Source organism: Acinonyx jubatus, chromosome A3 (genome assembly GCF_027475565.1).
Source record: "Acinonyx jubatus isolate Ajub_Pintada_27869175 chromosome A3, VMU_Ajub_asm_v1.0, whole genome shotgun sequence".
Classification (NCBI taxonomy): domain Eukaryota; kingdom Metazoa; phylum Chordata; class Mammalia; order Carnivora; family Felidae; genus Acinonyx; species Acinonyx jubatus.
In genome coordinates this window covers 9,175,267-9,187,749 of record NC_069388.1, presented here as the reverse complement: position 1 = coordinate 9,187,749, position 12,483 = coordinate 9,175,267, and the positions used below count along the sequence as shown (strand labels likewise).

Genomic DNA, 12,483 nt, shown 5'->3' with positions numbered 1-12,483 from the left:
AACCCAGATGGTGGATTGCATCTTGAGTCTGATTCATAAATGCCTGAAGAAAATGTACGTCTTTCCCATATGGGGAAAAAAAAAAAAAAACTGAGTCATCTTCCTAAATTAGATAGGGTAGGGGAAAAGAGATAAAGATCTTAAGGAAAACCAGCTCTTCTCTTGAAGAAATTGTTTCAACCCCATTTAGGGCACATTTTCTCATAGTTAAGCTCTTATGGGCTAAGCCATGTCAACTGTTAGAAAAGCAGTATAATTGTAGCATCGACTGGCCACCCCTCCACCCCTCTTGTGCATTGGAGTACTGGTTTTCTTGTTTGTTTTCTTGTTCAGAACTTGCTATGTACAAGTTCTTGGAGGTCGTATTTGTTGTTATTATTGTTTCTTTATTTTTGTTGAGATTTTAGGACAGATTGCTACAAAAATGTTGGCATGTGTATGTTAATATAGCTTAATTGGTTACCAAATAAATGCAGTCTGAACCACCAAGTATCATTATTATTAGAGTTACTATTATTATTTAGGCTCTCCAGTAATTAGTAGATTTCTTATGTCAGTACCTAGTATTGGGGAGTCCAGGAGAGGAAGAGCACTTTCACCTACTACATGATGAAGCTCAAATGGGTCACAGTCGCTGGAGAACATTTTGGCAATTTATCAAATGCCTCTGATGTGAACGTGGCCCACGACACAATAATTCTGTTTCTGGGAATTTAGCAGAAGTTATATCCACATTAAGATATATGTAAATTATATCCAGTGAAATATTTATAACACGGGGAAAACTAGAAACAACTGCCATGTCCAATAATAAGGCATTGATTTTTTTAATGTTTATTTTGAGAGAGAGAGAGAGAGAGAGAGCATGTGAGTAGGGGAGAGGCGGAGAGAGAGAGAATCCCAACCAGACTCCACGGTCCCCACAGAGCCCAACACTGGGCTTGATCTCACGACTCCAAGATCACGATTTGAGCTGAAATCAAGAGTCAGATGCTTAACCGACTGAGCCACCCAGGTGCCTCATGGTTAGTTTTTAAAATGGTAACTATATCATGGCGTATCACCCACCATTAAAAATCCATGATCATAAAGATTGAAGTCCCTAATATATTAATTAGGGTGAACAAAAAGCACAGTAATACACATAGGTACATTATGACCCTATAAAATACTAGTATATTTATTTATAGCTACAGTATATCTATAGATAGATGTAACTATAAATTGATATAATGTTAAAGGTGATATTATATTATTATGTAATCTTGTTATTATATTATTGTGATGTAATTTATCCTAAGTGGGATATTTCTTTGTATTTTTCTACATTTTCTGCATGGAACATGATTTTTTATTATAATCAGGAAAAAACACACATGAAGGTCAGTGTTAAAGGTCCTTGTTAATTCCCATCAGGGTAAGGGGGGCAGTAACAAAAAGAAAAAAAAAAAAGAAGAGGTTAGCATTGATGGTTGATCGTGGCTCAGTATGTTTCCTTATTAATGACGGTTATTAATTTTTTAATACTAGATGCTGGGAGTTTAAATCCACATAAGGCTCAAGGAGTGGTTTCATGTATTGTTTGCAAACTGTATCTGAACAAAGTGGAAAGAAAAAACTATGGGGGCAAAGTAGACCCAGAGCCAAAGATTACTTTGTGTTTGTTTGTTTCCTTTTGTAAGTCACAGGGTTGACTGATTTCAGAGGAATCGCTGTGTTGAAGGGCAGGGTGGTTAGTGGAAAAGATCTCAAGTTCTGGACTTCAGAATAAGCTGGTTCAAACCCAGGCCCTTGCATTCACTGGCTTTGTTACTTTGGACAGAGACCCGGTGATTTACCAATTAGGACAGCAACCAGACATTAGAGCTCTAATCCCAGCTCAGCAATTTCGAGCTGTGTGATTTCCCTTCAAGTCACTTCAACTCTCTGAGCCTTTGCTTCTGTGCGTGGAAAATGGGGGAGACGCTCTTTTCTTCTGCAGGATCAGTGATGTCATTAACTAAGCCCCTGACACATAAACAGTGCTTACTAAGCAGTGACTGATACCGTCAGTTTCAATGATAATGATTTCGTGCTACTTATGTATCTTGCAAAGAAGGAAAAGAACAAGTTGATAGAGGAGAGGGGAAGAAAAACCAGATGAAGTTGGGGACAGTGGTCAGTTCGACCTGCGACCTCCTGACCGTTTAAGGTTGTTGTCATGTGTTTTGCTTTTTGTGAAACACAAGAAAGTCACGGTGACATCTGTGAAGGCATGTGTGTGCTCCCCTCCATATTAGATTACATGTTTTAGGACAATAAATCAGTGAAAGAAAAGTAATAAATAATGCATGCCGAAAATGTGATCATGTTTATTAAGAAGCAACAGCCTTGTCATCTTCATTTTCTTCTTCACTGACTCTCCCCTCTGAGGGTTTGCTCTTCAGGGACTCCCTGCAATTTAGCTGGAGGCCGTTCTCTAATTCTTGTTTGCAAAAATACCTGCTTTGCAAAAATAAGTTAAAAGCCGAGCATCCGGGTCCTCTGATGAGTCTCTCATCAAATCCATCCCTTCCTTAGAGATGGCTTCCCAGGAGCTCCGCATCTGCATAGTTCGTGCTTTCCCGCACTCTGTCTTGTCGCTCTGTCTCGTCTTTCTGCGGCGGGTTTCTAGGAAGCCTCTTTAGGCTTTCAGATTTTGGAAAAGAAAACAGAAAACAAAAATCAACTTTCTTTTTCCTGGTCGTGCGCAGCTGCTGAAACGATATGTTGACATTAGTGCCTTGTGACATCCAAGGACTTTAATTGGGCTGCATTATAATCTGTTACTCTTCTCTGTTTGCACTTGAATGACCCTGAAAAAGGTGGGGGGGGGGGAAGGAACCACACTGGCGAGCAGACTTCCAGGGGCCAAGCAGAACTTCGCACTGTGGAAGCAGAGGGGAGTGTGTTTCACAAGAGACAGAAACGGACACGGGACAAGGGAGGTTGAGATCGGGAATGATGGGCAGAGAGTTAGAGGGAAGTAGGAGGCAAGAGAGAGGGAGACGGAGAATCCCGTGCACGTGGTAGTGGGGAGCAGCCTGGGTGCCATGGGGGGAGCCCTTGACGAGCTCCTGGCTGAGGTCTTCTGAGAACCGAATGACAATTTCGCCCTGTGGGGCCATCGTTCTGCACTCCTCTGATTGAATGTTGGTGGCCCAGTCTTCCCTTGAATGTCTTGCTCTCCTGCTGTCATCGTCTTGGGTCCTGACAGCAGGTTCCAAACTTTGAGAGCGGCACTAGCCTGGGACGGAAGGCAAGGGTGGGTTTGCATGTGCCTGAAATGCCTTCAGTCCGCCCTCCCAAACCAGAAGGCTCCTGTCATTCTTTTCACCCTGGTTGGTTTCTGCTATCCTCGAGGAAAGGAATTCTCCCCAGACTCTAACCTTAGAAAACCAGAGTCGTCCCCGTGACCCCGTTTCTCTCTGTTCTCCTAGAGCCACACCCGTAACCACCGCACCTGCAGTCGCCTAGCTTGAGGTGTATGTATAAGGACACTTTATCATCGTGTGCCCAGCCCAATGTGGTCTTAGCAAGTTCACTAAATAGTAAATTACTTGTGGACAGAACCCCGTGTTTAGTTAGCTTGTTCTGTCACAAGCTTATTTATCAGGATCTTCTGTTCACACCAGTGTACCGTGTAAATCTGTGTTAATTTTATTTTTTGACTCATTGCTTCCCTCATCCCCGCCCGGTCCATGCTTCCTCCCTTCTTCCCTTCCCACCCTCATTTTTTTGGCCATCATCGTGTGTGCACCTGTCTGGTGCCCTCTCTCCTTCTTTCTCTCCCTGCCCCTGCTAGCATTTGACTGCATTGCAAACGCGATAATCTGTGATGTTTTATTATGCATTATATTGCTTTCCTGGCCTGCCTCTTCCCTCCCAGGCGTGAGTCCAGCCCCAGAATTCCTCTACGATTGCCCACCCCTTGAGTCCTTAGATTCCACATTGCTCACCTTCTTCCAACCTGGCTTCACTCCTTTCTGTTTTGACCTCTGTCTTTGTTGACTTCGACATGACCCCCATTTGTTCTCAACTCGGTCCCTTTAACCAGAAGCTTCTGGTCTGCTATTTCCTTGCCTTTGATGTGTCTCCATTTCCTGTAATTAATCTCATTTTCCCTATAGTTCAGCGGCTCCATGGTCAGCCACAAGGGTAATATACCCAGTTTGTGCTAGCTGCAATCCCTCCCTAACCTGTATCTGTGCCTCAAGGAGGGCCACTTCAGCAGACACGGTCTTGCCCAAGGGTAGAATGTAGACACGCCATGCAGAAAACACAACACTGACTTCCGTTCAAGGAAAATCGGACTGCCGAAGAGCCAGGTGACATCGGCAAACAGGTAGTTCTATTGTGAGCACAGAGCTTCGATGGGTAGCTCTATTTAAAAGAATGCATATTTTTACATTCTTATTTATAGTGAGTTCTATGTATATTCAGTGTTCTGAGAAAAACCAATGAAAATCAACTGAACATCTAGCCATTCCAATAAATCCTATCACATCGCCAAATATGGTACTGGGAAAATTTTCCTAACTTCGTAGACTCTGTCGGCTTCAAAGCCAGTAATACTTTGTGTTCTTGACTTATCCTTATCAACATTCCTGACACTGACTGTGGGGCCGTATTCGGGACCAAAGGGTCTGTTTAGCCTAATCTTTTACTACTAGAACAAATCGATTTGAACAGTCTGTCCTCTTAGGATCTTTTGTAAGAAGGTTGTCCTTCATGCTTTGACAGATTTGTTTCCTTTTTTTTTTTTTCTTTAAAAAATTAGGTCACACGTTTCCTGGGCAAGTTCTTGAGACTCTCTAGAGGCACAGACATCCATGAAAATACTTTGAAAATTTTAAAGGCATTCTACTCATACAAAAGGTCCATCATTGCCTCCTATGAGTGTCCATTTCCTTGCGTAGGAGGTGGGTGTGGCCCACGTGGCCAGGCCAGCGTGGGGACACTTTGAGAATAACACATAAAGAAGTGCTCTGCAAATGCCAGAACCCCTAACAGTGAGCACATTGGATTGCTATCCTCATATCTGTGTGGAAAACGGACCAAATTATTAGATTTCCTTTGAAACTGTCCACAACGAGTGTCTGGGTGGATTAGCCAATTAATGTTAGCAAACCATGTTGAGCTCTAAAATGACAGGTTTTGTACTATTTTTTTCTCTTTTTCTGACACTGCATAATACCCAGGGTTCGTTTTACCTGGAGCATCGCTCGCCTCAATAAAGATTATGCGGCGATTGGACGCTTTTTCTTCTCCCTGCTTACAAACTGAAATAAGGAGAGCTGGGCATTTCGAAAGGGAAGAGTTTATGTATCCCAGAGTTTAACTCAGCTGTCTGTATCTTCTCAAATTATTCCAAAACTCGCTTTCCCTACCGAAGGGGACAGCATGACCACGCTTCTGGTCTGTAATCACACAGCCATATGTGCAACTCTGTCGTTATGCAGGTGGGTATGTGCATGAGCTTCCACAAATAGGGCCATATTATAGTTGCTCCTATTATATTTTAACTGGTCACCTTTTACTGCTTTTCAGGCCTGACTCACCCATTCTGGCCCCTACCCCATGCTTACTGCACCCTCCTTCCTCCACCCCATCCCATCATCCAAATCATCAACCTCGACAGAATCTCTTCACTCTTTACCCCATAATCATATAAGCCATACGTGGTATTTGCACTTTTTTTCTTTCTCTCTCTCATGCTCACACACACAAAAGCTCAGACAGGCGTTGGGGCACTGCCTTTTGTGTGGTTTGGGTTTTGCTTGTTTGTCAGTTTGCTTGTCTCTATTCATAAAATGGAACGTGTCTTCCAAGAATGGAGACTTTCATCTGTGTTTGGATGCTTTTATTTTACTCTTTATTTACTTATCTATTTTTTAATGTTTATTTATTATTTTGAGAGACAGAGTGCGAGCGGGGGAGGGGCAGAGAGAGAGGGAGACACAGAATCCGAAGCAGGCTCCAGTCTCCGAGCTGTCATCTCAGAGCCCGACGCGGGGCTCGAACCCATGGACCATGAGATCATGACCTGAGTTGAAGTCAGATGCTTAACAGACTGAGCCACCCAGGAGCCCCTTATTTTACTTTTTAAGTCATCCTGTGGCAAAATTGAATTTTTCTGGTGGTGTACAATTCTATGAGTTTTAATTCTGATATGGATTTGCATTCTGACTCTAACAGTCAGCATGGGGACGGTTCCCTCGCTCCAGAAGCCTTCCTCCTCCTTTCCTCTGTAATTACATTCCCCCTCCACCTTCTTCCCTGTCACCCACTGATCTGTTCTCCTTCACTATAGTTCTGGTTTTTGGATGAAGTATATTGATCGAATTCTATAGTAATTAACCTTCAGTGACTGGCTTCTTTCATCCAGCATAATGCCTTTCTTTTTTTATTCTTTTTTATTAATTTAATTTTAATTCCAGTAGTTAACATACAGTGTTGTATTAGGCAAGTGGACCACACCGTGATTCGGCACTTCCATGATACTTTTCGAGGATACCTGTCCATTGTCCCTTTTTAGTGCTGAGGAGTGTTCCATGGTACGGATGTACTTCGACTGGGTGACCCATTCTCCCGAGAGTGAAGAGTTGATAACGGTGCTAGTTAAGTATGCTTGTTTTAGGACTCCATTTCTAGAGCTTCAGGCTTAGGTAGCGTTCATGTTTGTGTGCACTTACCAAATTAAAATATCGAGAAAATCAAGGGATTAGAGAAGTAGTCACTAGGGGAGTTTAAAATTCATTCGAGCTTACATGGCAGATGAACTACCAGGACTAATAAAAACGACTCCTTCCCCACTTTATTGACTGCTTCCCCCACGCCAGGCATGGAGGTGGACACTGACGTCCTATATCCCATCAACTTTCCTAGAACCCTCTGCAGTAGGCACTGTTACCCTGTCTTACAGAAGAGGAACCTAAAACCCCTTTTTAGGTAACAGCCAAAGCAGGTGGTCCTACTGTGGTTTCCTAAGTCATTGTCTACCCAACCTCCATCCCCGACACTGGAACTTTCTATCAGCTTATGCTTGTCTTGACTTTAGTTAGAGTTTCAAGGCTCTTTCCACTCAGTAGTCTAGATACGCCTGATACGATCATTTCCCTTTCATTTCTTTAAGTGATGCAAATTGCTTTACCCAAAGAAAGGCATCACATTGCACCATTACGTGAAAAAATCTACCGAGGAAGAAAAAGATGTTTGTATTTTTCCCCCTTCGTTTTTCTTTCTGACTGATTTAAATGACTGCTGGGATCCTTCCAGCCCCCTTTCCTCTTGTTAAGTGACGATATTCGGGTCTTATGTACAGAAGCAAAACGAAGGGAGGAGATGATCAAATTATCTGATGAAACGGATAAATAGAGTCGAGATTATTCATGGAGGTGGAGGTGGTGGGGGGACACCTCTCCCCTCATATGCCTGCTCCAGACACCACCGTGTGTGTCGGGATGGGGCGTGGCTTGGGGTTCCGAAAACTTAAAATACGTGAAGTGAGCCAATTATCTACTTCAATTTCCTGCCGTAGTTATGTTCTGGTGATCGTTTGTTTGCCTTCATTATTGACAATGACGCTTTCGTAGCTAAAAGTTAAAGCGTCCAATTTACAAAGTACAGGGAGATCTACTACCAGAAAGTTTGCTTTCATTAGCCGTGTCGCGTCGACAGCTGGGCAGACAGATGGACACATAGTCCTGTTTCTTTCTTTCTTCCTTTTTATCCTAAACACTGTATATCGAGTAAATAGTTTTCCCTAGGAAAAATCTTGCAGGCTCTGTCACCAAGAATTCAGCTCCCGGAGCTTACATAACTGCGTTTCATGCATTGGAAAGCGCGAGATTCTAGCTTCCGTGAATGACTCGGATATAAATGGAATGACTTTGTAAATGGCTGTCAGGAACTGCCCCTCCATTAAGGAGCCACGTCTGGCCCATCACACCTGCCATCATCCCTCTCTCCCCCGTCCGATCTGCCACTAAACCCTGTTTGGTCTACTTGTGAAATAGCTCTCAAATGGCTCCTCCTCTACCCCCCCCCCTCCACTGCTCCATCCAGACCTTTGTCACCTTTCTGATGCATTAATATCATCATCTCCTAACTGGTCGCTGTGCATCCAGTCCCTGCAATCCATTCTTATTGGCAACAGAAGCATCTTTGTAAAGCAAGCCTCCGATCTGATCCTGCGTTTCTTAGAATATTATGGAACCCAGAGTTCCAAACAGTGTTTCCAGAAATACGGTGTATGACTTGGAGGGAAATATACAAGTGAATACACTTTATTTGGAGAGTTATATATTTAATTTTAGAGTTATATCTTCTTTATGGAGATCCTGATTTTCTATCCATGATGTGCACTTTAACCTCCTTTTAGAAATAAGTTTAATAATGTGGGCTGCTTACAAAATCCCTAAATCAGTGGCTGCTGTGGCAAAAATTGTGAAGATGGTCTGCAGGGGACTGAACCTTGGAAAACACCAGCAGGGACACAAAGGCCAAACTCTGTAGCCTATCATTAACGATCTTTCACAATTGGTTCCCCCAAAGTGGCCAAGAGCAGCTTTCATGCCTGCCCTCCCTCCTCAAGTTCAACACGAACTTCCCTTCTGCTTTCAGTCACATCAAACATTGTGCAGTTTTTCAAACATATCAAGGCTCTCATATTTGTGCATTTCCTCTTCCCACTCCCCAAAATAGCGTCCCCATTGTCTGGGTTGTGGTTTTCTACCAGGTAGACCTCTATACATCCTTCAAAACCCAGTTCACATGTGCCAGTCTCTCCTCTACATTCTTTAGGGAGAAGTCACCAGGCCTCTGTGCTCCTGCTCTCTGCTGTATGGCTTTCAACACTCGCTGTCATGGCTATTTGAATCAGTATCCACTTCCACCCCCAGAACTAATGAACCCCACAGGGCTGTACCTAAATTTCTTTGTCTCTGTTGGCCGTCGATGGACATGGTGAAAGGGCTGAGCCATTTGCTGAACAAATGAAGGGGTAAATAGCTGAGTAAACCAAGCCAGATTCTTTCTTCAAGGCGAGGGTGTCTGTAGAAAAGTGAGGTCTCATACACGACTCATTTGCCAAAGAAAGTCATCACCGTGTACCATCCTCCCTGCTAAATGGGCCTCAGAAAGTTGTTCTGACAGTGTTTCTCAAGCTGCTTAGCTGCAGCTATCTTTTCTTCTTTCAATTACTCTGAAACATTTACCCTTACCAAGAGGTGACACAGCAGCACAGATGCCTTCTCGTAACACTTATAAAACTTACTGCGATTGCTTGCTCTCTACCTTCCTCCTATCTCTAGCGACTTCACTAGAGCAGAGACCGAGTCTGTTTTGTTCAGTGCAGTACCTGTGTCCAAGGACAGGGCCTGGCACGTGAGAGGTCCTTGGTGTTTCTTGAATAAGTGGCATCTGAATACTCCATCGAATTGGCCGACAGACTCTCAGTGTTTCCTTCCAGATAGAGACTGTGCAAGGTGGCAGGAGAAAACCAGGTTTCCTATTTGCAGGGGATGCCCCTTCCAAGCAAGTGTCTTTCTTTGGCCATTTTCCCACTCTGTTTGCTTGGCCCTACAGTGGCGCCATTTGCCAGAACGGAGTATTTTCTTCCGTTCCCTGAATTCCCACTGTCTACGCAACACCCAACAATCAAGTCTGTACACCTGGCCAGCATTTTGCTTTCATTTGCACACACAAGTGCCTAGCGAGCACGAGTGCAATCAGATAAAGGGATTAGCAGAGTGATCGGCACGGCCAGGCCTCAAAAGTGCGATTGTAATTTATGATGATTTATAACCATCTTTACCCTCCTATGGTAATAAATGTCATGTGCAAAACTTGGTCCTCTTTGTCTGGTTCCTTTGATAATTTTATATCCAGTCCTTAAGCGCTTTGATGATTTTTTTGGGGAATCACACTAAACCTCACCTATTAGCTCTGCTTCCCTCGGAAGATTTTTGTCTGTTTCTCAGCATGTAATCATTTTAGGACCGTTGCTTCAAAAATCACCCTCTTCATTTTCACTGAAGCATGTACTTTTTATTTGGCCACGTTTTGACCTAGCTGGATCTCAGGGGTTCTAGTCATTCATTCATTCATTCATTCACTCATTCAATAAATATCCAATGAGTACCTAGTCTACACCAGGTACTGCTCTAGGTTCTAGGGGCACAGTGTTGAACAAGACAACAGCTCTTGCCCTCATAAAGAGTTCATTCAAGTGGGAAGACAAAAAAAAATGGACAAAAGAAAAAAGGAACAATACCTAAATATATATAATATAATATAATATAATATAATATAATATAATATAATAATATAAATAGTGGCTTTGACCCAAGTCACAAAGTCAGTGGATTCCTGCTTAACTCCTTGTACTAGCCACCCCAGCTATATTCCCTGGTTCTGCCACGAACCAGCCCCGACCTGTCTTGCCTCACCACCCAAACTAGCTTCCCATTGACCTTTGCCCCTTTCCAATCTAATCAACTCCCCTTACCTTCCACTGTTGATGGCTCTCATCTGTGCACCACTCTGGGTGCAGAGAGAGCCTTGGGGGGTACAGCACGCTGGGATGACTCATCTCAGGGGAGGGGGTGAGTTGGGGGGTGTGTGGGACACCTGGCTCTTCAGGACCTTTCCCAAACCCCTCTTTTGCCACATGTGTGGGTGATGAAGGCCTACCTCTCTGCATGTTAAAGGTATGTTTCGGCCAAAAAGAAGTTTCCAGAGGTTTCCCCTCGCACCGTGGAAACATTAATTAGCACAGCATCCTACGTGCAGTAGTTGGGATGGAAACCTTTGTTGAACGTGTGTATTTGGGACCATGTGAAGAAGGCCATCGCGGGGGAGCTGAACTCCATCGGGGGTGATAGTGCAGGGAGTCATGTGGGTACCTCCACTGTCCCCAGGGTGGACACAGGAGACCTGCAGGTCCGAGCAGACAGTGGAATGAGCTGCGAGGAGCCGCTCTAGGCCAGCATCCGGGCTCCCTGGAGTCCTCTGATTCTGCACGGCCCTTCTCAGACTGGCAAAGGTTGGGAGCCCAAGGCATCATTAGTACCCTTCCATCACTTCCTCATTAGTTCTTAGATAGTGTTTTAATGACAGCTTGAGAGGCTCTGCATCCTGGCCTCCTTCTATTTATGATCCCCACCGTGTTAATGTGCACTTAATGAGAAATTCTTGTCTTGCTTGTAAATCCTGTAGCCGGCATTCAATTTATTGACAGATGTTCGCTTGGATCTCTTTAAAATTACTTCATAAATCTTCCAGGATAAAAGGCCTCAAGTTTGGTTATTAAGACAGGACCTTGTTGACAGTTTCATATTTAACTGTTTGGAACTCAGCTGTCGGGGCCGTAATGGGGTGTGCGGCCGAGGGGCACCGGGCCTGAGCGCCATTTACCGCGTCTTCGGCCCCTCCGTGGCCAAGTGTGTCTACCGCCCCCTAGAATCCCTTCCGTTAACTTCCCGGTGACCTTGCCGTGCTTCGCACTTACTCATTTAGCGAATCAGTGGGTCCCCGTGATGGACTGCCTGGGCTGACAGGAGCGAGGGGCTGGGGAAGCCACGGCCCCTCCATCACCGGGAAGGGGTGTCGATGGGAGCCCAGCGCTGAGGTGGCGCTTCCCACGGCAGCCGCCGGGCACCTGCTGGAAACCTGTGCGTTTCAGCTCCATCTCTGGGCAGCGAGCAGCGGACGTGGTGGGAAGGGGGGCGCTGCTTCCAAGTCTTAAGACCACCCTCGTCTTGTTGTGGCCTTTTCAATGCTATCTCTAAATCAAGATTTTTTTTTTCCCCTTTCCGTTGCCAGGGGCAGAAAACTCACCCCTAAATGGCTTAAGGAAAAAAAAAAATGAGTGGAAATATTAGTGGACTCCTGTGATTGAACTATACAGCCTCAGGGCTGGCTAGCTCCAAGGGATAAAATAACTCTGTTTCACTCTGCCTAGAGTTTGCTCTCTATTAGCTTTACCCTCAGCATTCATTCCTACGGGGCCCGGAATCTCCTTTGGGCGTCCAGCTTCGGACCCGGGAAAGACAACCACCTGCTTCTCTTCCAAATGCGTGGGGGGGGGAAAGGGCGCATGACTTCTCAGTGGGTCTGATTAGGTCACATGACCACTCTTTAGCCAACCACTGTGGTCAACGGTAGGCTGCGTTCCGATTGGCCAGGTCTGAGTCACGTGCCGAGCTTTTCCTACTGCGCAAGCTCTAAGACTGAGGCGGAGGGTGTTCCGGGGTGAAAGTGGGGTCCGGTTACCTGAGGAGGGGAGAGCTAGAGCCAAGCAGCCTTGAGACCAATTTTCAGAGGTCCCGGATCAAGTTCAAAATAACATCCTGCCTTGTCTGATGCTTTCGTTTCACTCTGAAGGGTTGTTCTGCGTTGGCGGCCTCCGTGCTGAACCAGCGTTGTGACCTACCCTGGTGGGGAATGCGTCCAAAAGGTTAA

The 12,483-nt window shown here is 44.9% G+C and overlaps 1 protein-coding gene and 1 long non-coding RNA gene across 7 annotated transcripts in view; one reads left to right on the top strand and one right to left on the bottom strand.

The window, feature by feature from the left end:
• Window positions 1-12,483, top strand: part of TSHZ2 (teashirt zinc finger homeobox 2) — a 449,904-nt gene that overhangs the window by 145,563 nt on the left and 291,858 nt on the right. The window lies entirely within an intron of this gene.
• On the bottom strand, window positions 2,130-11,447 carry LOC113595755 (uncharacterized). The gene is made up of 3 exons (XR_003416356.2): window positions 10,714-11,447; window positions 3,978-4,401; window positions 2,130-3,265 (listed from the first exon to the last, which is right to left on the bottom strand). It is a non-coding gene; the product is annotated as an uncharacterized LOC113595755 (long non-coding RNA).